Genomic DNA, 8092 nt, shown 5'->3' with positions numbered 1-8092 from the left:
AGGATGTCAGAAGGACACTTTCTGATCAATTGTTTGTATCTTTCCCAAGCTTCATAGAGGGATTCACCTTCCTTCTGTCTGAAGGTTTGGACTTCCACTCTAAGCTTACTCAATTTTTGAGGTGGAAAGAACTTTGCCAAGAAGGCATTGACTAGCTTTTCCCAAGAGTTCAGGCTTTCTTTAGGTTGTGAGTCCAACCAAATCCTAGCTCTGTCTCTTACAACAAAAGGGAATAGCATAAGTCTGTAGACCTCATGGTCAACCCCATTAGTCTTGACAGTGTCACAGATTTGCAAGAATTCAGCTAAAAACTGTTGAGGATCTTCCAATGGAAGTCCATGGAACTTGCAATTCTGTTGCATTAGAGAAACTAATTGAGGCTTAAGCTCAAAGTTGTTTGCTCCAATGGCAGGGATAGAGATGCTTCTCCCATAGAAGTCGGGAGTAGGTGTAGTAAAGTCACCCAGCACCTTCCTTGCATTGTTAGCATTGTTGTTATTTTTGGCTGCCATAGTTTCTTCTTCTTTGAAGAGCTCTGTTAGGCTTTCTAGAGAGAGTTGTGCTTTAGCTTCTCTTAGCTTTCGCTTCAAGGTCCTTTCAGGTTCAGGGTCAGCCTCAACAAGAACGCTTTTGTCTTTGCTCCTGCTCATATGAAAGAGAAGAGAACAAGAAAATATGGAATCCTCTATGTCACAGTATAGAGATTCATTGAGGTGTCAAAGGAATAGAAAAATAGAAGGAAGAGGTAGAAGAATTCGAACTTAACAAGAAAGATGGAGTTCAAATTGTGCATTGAGGAGGAGTGTTAGTCCATAAATAGAAGGATGTGAGAAGAGGGGAAGAAATTTTCGAAAATAAATTAAAAAGATTTTAAAAATATTTTGAAAAATAGTAATTGATTTTCGAAAACTAAGAGTGGAAAAGAAATCAAGTGATTTTTGAAAAAGATTTTGAAATTAGAAATCAAAAAGATATGATTGAAAACTATTTTGAAAAAGATGTGATTAAAAGATATGATTGAGAATATATGATTTGAAAAACAATTTAAAAAGATTTGATTTTAAAAATTAATGACTTGGCTAACAAGAAAAGATATGATTCAAACATTAAACCTTTCTCAACAGAAAAGGCAACATACTTGAAATGTTGAATCAAATCATTAATTCGTTAGCAAGTATTTTTGAAAATGGAAAGAAATTGATTTTGAAAATAATGATTGAAAAGATATGATTTGAAAAAGATTTGATTTTGAAAAATTATGAAAACTTGAAAAAAATTTGAATTAAAAACAAAATCTTCCCTCTTGTGCCATCCTAGCGTTAAACACCCAGAATGGTATACATTATGGCGTTTAACGCCCAAAATGCTACCCTTTTGGGCGTTAAATGCCCAGCCAGGGTAAACGCCAGTTTTCCTTCTCCACTGGGCATTTTGAATGCCCAGATTTTTTTGTGTAATTCCTCTCCTGTATGTTCTGAATCTTCAATTCTCTGTATTATTGACTTGAAAAGACACAAATTAAAATTTTTTTTTGGATTTTTAATAATGAGGAATAATCAAAATGAAACTAAGATCAAATAAACAATGTATGCAAGACACCAAACTTAGAAGTTTGTATACTATTGACACTAACAAAATGAGAATGCATATGAGAAACAAAAAAACACTCAAGACAAGAGAATTTAAAGATCAGAACAAGGAAATCATCAAGAACAACTTGAAGATCAATTAAGACACATGAATGAATTCGAAAAAAATGCAAGAAGAATAGAAACATGCAATTGATACCAAACTTAAAATGAGACACTAGACTCAACAAGAAATAGAAAATATTTTTGGTTTTTATGATTTTGTAATTTTTTTGGATTTTTTTTGAAAATTGAAAGAAAAAAAGGATATCAAAATTCTTAATGAGAATTCCAGGAATCATGCAATGTTTGTCTAAAGCTTTAGTCTAAAGGAATTAGACATGGCTAGCCACGCTTCAGCAGGACATTGCATTCAAGAGCTAAATTGATGAGAATCATTCAGCTTTGGTGATGATAAGAACAACACCTTGAAACACTAGAATTCATTCTTAAGAACTCTGAAGAAAAATACCTAAGCTAAGCAACAAGATGAACCGTCAGTTGTCCAAACTCAAACAATCCCCAGCAACGGCGCCAAAAACTTGGTGCACGAAATTGTGATCATCAATGGCGCCATCAACATGGTACGCTCAATTGCAATCTCAACTCTTTATCACAACTTCGCACAACTAACCAGCAAGTGCACTGGGTCATCCAAGTAATAAACCTTACGCGAGTAAGGATCGATCCCACGGAGATTGTTGGTATGAAGCAAGCTATGGTCACCTTGTAAATCTCAGTCAGGCGAATTCAAATGGTTATGGATGATTTATGAATAAAGCATAAAATTAAGATAGATATACTTATGTAATTCATTGGTGAGAATTTCAGATAAGCGTATAGAGATGCTCTGTCCCTTCCGTCTCTCTGCTTTCCTACTGTCTTCATCCAATCCTTCTTACTCCTTTCCATGGCAAGCTGTATGTTGGGCATCACCGTTGTCAGTGGCTACAGTCCCGTCCTCTCAGTGAAAATGTTCAACACGCTCTGTCACAGCACGGCTAATCATCTGTCGGTTCTGAATTAGGTTGGAATAGAATCCAGTGATTCTTTTGCGTCTGTCACTAACGCCCAGCCTTCAGGAGTTTGAAGCTCATCACAGTCATTCAATCATTGAATCCTACTCAGAATACCACAGACAAGGTTTAGACCTTCCGGATTCTCTTGAATGCCACCATCAATTCTAGCTTATACCACGAAGATTCCGATTAAAGAATCCAAGAGATAAACATTCAAGTCTTGTTTGCTTGTAGAACAGGAGTGGTTGTTAGGCACGCGTTCATAAGTGAAAATGATGATGAACGTCACATAATCATCACATTCATCATGTTCTTGGGTGCGAATGAATATCTTAGAACAAGAATAAGCTAAATTGAATAGAAGAACAATAGTAATTGCATTAATACTCGAGGTACAGCAGAGCTCCACACCTTAATCTATGGTGTGTAGAAACTCCACCGTTGAAAATACATAAGTGATAATAGTGATCATTGGCTTCGGCCCCAGAGACGGAACCAGAAGAACCAAGATCTGATCTAAGAACTAGATGTCCAAAGATGATAATACAATAGCAAAAGGTCCTATTTGTAGAGAACTAGTAGCCTAGGGTTTACAAAGATGAGTAAATGACATAAAAATCAACTTCCGGGCCCACTTGGTGTGTGCTTGGGCTGAGCATTGAAGCTTTCATGTGTAGAGACTTTTCTTGGAGTTAAACGCCAGTTTTTGTGCCAGTTTGGGCGTTTAACTCCCATTCTTGTGCCAGTTTCGACGTTTAACGCCAGACAGTTTTGAGCTGATTTGGAACGCTGGTTTGGGCCATCAAATCCCGGGAAAAGTATGGACTATTATACATTGCTGGAAAGCCCAGGATGTCTACTTTCAAAGGAAGTTGAGAGCGCGCCAATTGGGCTTTTGTAGCTCCAGAAATTCCACTTCGAGTGCAGGGAGGTCAGAATCCAACAGCATCTGCAGTCCTTTTCAGCCTCTGAATCAGATTTTTGCTCAGGTCCCTCAATTTTAGCCAGAAAATACCTGAAATCACAGAAAAACACACAAACTCATAGTAAAGTCCAAAAAAATAAATTTTAACTAAAAACTAATAAAAATATATTAAAAACTAACTAAAACAAACTAAAAACATACTAAAAACAATGCCAAAAAGCGTATAAATTATCCGCTCATCACCCACCTCCAACCCAACCAATCACAACTCTCCTTACACCCCCAAAGCACTCCAAGGCTGGTCATTTACTCCCTTTGGCCGAAAATAAGAAGAGAGAAAAGAGAGAAACTTTCTTGACACTTTAATCTTCAATGCTTGATTTCTGCTGAACTAAAACTCAAATCAAAATTCCAATCCAACCAAAATGATCCTCTCTTCTTTCTCTACATGATCATATGACTTATCAAGGCTGGAATCAAGGTGAGTTGGCTGCACCATCTCTCTTTTGATTTGGTTTCAAGGAAACATGCTTAAACATGTGTTTTCTTGATGTTCTTCCTTAGGAATTATGCTTAAGTTGACTTGAGGGCCAAGAAACGTGAGTTTTGACCATTCCCTAGGCCCTAAATTGGGGTTCAATTTGTGTTAAAATCATGTAAAAAAGATGGGATTTTAGTGGCTGCTAATTTATTTTTAATTATGGTAAAAATCGGTTGCTGAAAAGACTAAAAAACGGGTAAAAACAGGAAAGAATCTGAAGAATTTACGAAGAACACGAAGAACACTTTGAGTGTGATGAACAACAATGAAGAACAGGCTTTAGATCCTTAAAAGGGCAAGGAAGTAAAATTTTTGGTGTTTAGGGGGTTATTTGGTAATTTCTGAAAGTTAGGGTAGTTAAAGTAGAAATATTAAAAGTTACGGGTGGTAAAAAGTGAATTTTAAAGGTTAAAAGTTAAAGTGTGGTAATTTTCAAAAATTTAATAATAAAATAATAAATAATAATAAAATATTAAATAATAATATTTAATTAAAAATAATATTTTAATAAAAATAATAAATAATGCGGAAAAGGCAGTTTTCTATAAAAGCTTTAGAAAGACAATTTTAAGCGCAGAATCTCATAATTACCTTCATAAAACACTTAGGGAGTGGTAAGAACATATTAGTGAGGCAAAGATAAAGGAAAGATAATAAGTTAAAGATAAGATAAAAACCAAAGAAAAGTCTGTAAAGTTTTAATGACAGAAAAATAGACAGAAATTAGTGAACGAACTAGGGCAACATAGTTAGTCCTTGAGTTGCGACTAGGGTTAGGTATTATATGAAAAGTTAAACTGTTTCAGTATAGACTTAATGAACCTACACTTGGGACAGGCTAACTATTCATACCAAAATTTACATAAGCTTTAAATACATACGTTAAGTAGAGAAATTAGAGCAGAGTAGAGAAACACAAAGAACAGAGTAACAAGAGTGAAGTAAAGAGATAAAGAGAAAAAGAGTAAATATAGATACAGAGGAACAGCAATCAGAGAAAAGTAAAGAGATATAGAGAACGGAGTAACCAGAGCAGAGTAAAGAGATACAGAGAATAGAGTAACCAGAGCAAAGTAAAGAGATACAGAGAAAAGAGAAACCAGAACAGAGTAAAAAGATATAAAGAGAAGAGTAATATAATAAAGAGATATATATTTTTATATATATTTTCCTGTAGTAAGCAGAGGCTGTCTCAAATGAGCAGCTATTATTATATGCACATTTATTTAGGAACGAAAAATCGTATCCGGAAAATTGGTATTACTCGTGACTGGATAAATGTCGGGATTGTGGACAGCCAACCGACACATGAGCTCATGGCCTGTACTAGGGCTAGACATGCATCATTCTTGTCTACGCATCATTCTTTGTTGCCTTCCTTTTTGTGTGAGATCTATTTCTTTATGTTTGTCTGCTTGTGTGTTATACCTGTGCTTTATTTTCTTGTATTCTGCTATTTGTGTTCTGCTTGCTATTGTCTCTACTTTCTCTATCTATCTTTATCTTTTGTTTACTGCTTCACTATACCCTATTACTCATCTGTTAGTCGACACCGTGTAAATGAACATAACTAATAACCCCGACCTTACTAAGAACTCCCCAGTTCTTACCCTCTTCTCTCTCTCCCCTTCAGATGGAAACGAGCGTGATATTCTATGAAGTCAAGGACCTATACATTTACGAGGATCTAGTATACTATAGTTACTACATTTTGAGTGCGGAACTTCGTATGAGACATTACACATTACGAGACCATCCCTTCCAACATCCTTTGTATAGCCTGCTTTTTGATTCTGACGCTCCCTACGAGTTTCCCTTATCTTGGTTAAACCCTTGAACGAAGAGGTACCTGAGCCTATCATTCCTGATGAGCCCGAGTTAGCTGGTGACTACGTACCTGTGATTCTATCAGAGTGGCACTTTTCCCCTGAGCGCATTCTTGTCTTTCCACAGCCTGATGAGCCGGCACTATCGGAAGACGAGGTAGCTCCTATATATGCGAATGTCCCTGTGCTCGTGAATGGTTTTGTACATAGTGACAGTAGTGCTTTTGGTGGTTCTAAGAGTATAGCTGTAGCTACAGACGACAAGGAGGAGGAGGATCCTGAGATAGAGATAGAGCAGGATGAGGAGATGGGCGAGCCTCATGACGATCTTCCGAACAACCACGTGTAGATATAGTCTGACAGTAGTGGGTGCATTCTTTTGATGACACTCTAAGTCTGACATTATCTGTTAGTTAGTCTCTCATTTGTATTAGTACACCCAAGAGCTAGGAGCTGTAGAGTGGTTAGGCTAGCCTGGGTGCCAGTTTAGCGGCTTTTTGTATGGGCCAGGCCCTGGGAGTGTCGTGTATATATTAGCTACGTAGGATGACGAGGATGTAAACTGACTTAATCTTTTGTGAACGCTACATGTTTTGTTATAGTGTATATGATGTATATTATCAGTTGTGTTTCTATGTTTCTTTATACTTCCTTTTTATTTCTCTCAATGCATACTTGTTTATTTTACCTTATTATCCACAACAAAAAAAAAGTTACTCGTAAAATTGGCATTGCTATAACAAGGAGCAGGCTCATATATTAAATAATAGTTAATAATTAGGAAGGACAAGTTAGTAACACTTAGCTTCTTGTATGACCATGGCATACTGGGAGTTGGGTCGTTACACAAGATAATTATTTGAATAGGATTAATGAATAACTTGAAAGAGTAAATGAATAGAAAACAAACTAGAATAGTAACTTCAACGGAGGTGATGACTCTTCAATATCCAAAATCCAATGCAAAAGCATAAAACTAATAAACTATGAATGTAAAGAAAACCTAGAGGAAGAGTGATTCTCTCTAGATTCAGATCTAAAATTTTAAAACTATGCTAATGAGAATGTGTGTTGAGTCTCTGCATGTTCCCTTGCTTTAGTCTGTGTTTCTGGGCCAAAAACTGGGTCAAAACACGGCCCAAAATCGCGTTTTCTGTTAATTATGCAGATCGCGCATGTCACGCGTACACGTCAGTCACGCGTTCGCGTCGCTGGTCGTTTTGGCGTGTCACGCATTCGTGTCAAGCACGTGCTCGCTCACTTTATCCTTTGAGGCTCAGAATGATTGGCATCTATAGGAACTCAGAATTAAGATAGTGTTATTGATTCTCCTAGTTCAGTATGTTGATTCTTGAACACAGCTACTTATGTGTCTTGGTCGTGACCATAAGCATCTTTTTTTCCAGTATTACCACCGGATACATAAATGCCACAGACACATAACTGGGTGAACCTTTTCAGATTGTGACTCAGCTTTGCTAGAGTCCCCAGTTAGAGGTGTCCAGAGTTCTTAAGCACACTCTTTTTGCTTTGGATCACGACTTTAACCACTCAGTCTCAAGCTTTTCATTTGGACCTTCATGACACAAGCACATGGTTAGAGACAACTTGATTTAGCTGCTTAGGTCAGGATTTTATTCCTTTGGGCCCTCCTATCCATTAATGCTCAAAGCCTTGGATCCCTTTTTTACCCTTGCCTTTTGGTTTAAAGGGCTATTGGCTTTTTCTGTTTGGTTTTTCTTTTTTTTTCTTTTTTTTTTATTTTTTTCGCCTTTTTTTCGCAAGCTTTTTCTTTTTCACTGCTTTTTCTTGCTTCAAGAATCAAATTTATGATTTTTCAGATTATCAATAACATTTTTCTTTTTTCATTATTCTTTCAAGAGCCAACAATTTTAACATTCATAAACTTCACTATAAAAAATATGCACTGTTCAAGCATTCATTCAGAAAACAAAAAATGTTGCCACCACATCAAAATAATTAAATTAATTTCAAGATAAAATTCGAAATTCATGCACTTCTTGTTCTTTTACAAATAGGAACATTTTTCATTTAAGAAATGTGAAGGATTTATGGGACATTCATAACTTCAAGGCATAGACACTAGACACTAATAATTATGTAATAAAGACACAAACATAGACAAACATAAA

At 36.2% G+C, this 8092-nt stretch overlaps 1 non-coding gene across 1 annotated transcript; it reads left to right on the top strand.

Annotated features, from left to right (window-relative positions):
• LOC130984027 (small nucleolar RNA R71) lies at window positions 1-107 on the top strand. The gene has a single exon (XR_009087988.1). It is a non-coding gene; the product is annotated as a small nucleolar RNA R71 (small nucleolar RNA).
• The last annotated feature ends 7985 nt before the right edge of the window (window positions 108-8092 follow it).

Source organism: Arachis stenosperma, chromosome 5, assembly GCF_014773155.1.
Source record: "Arachis stenosperma cultivar V10309 chromosome 5, arast.V10309.gnm1.PFL2, whole genome shotgun sequence".
Lineage (NCBI taxonomy): Eukaryota > Viridiplantae > Streptophyta > Magnoliopsida > Fabales > Fabaceae > Arachis > Arachis stenosperma.
Note: the sequence above shows the minus strand (reverse complement) of the source record. Positions and strands in the feature narration are given on the sequence as shown.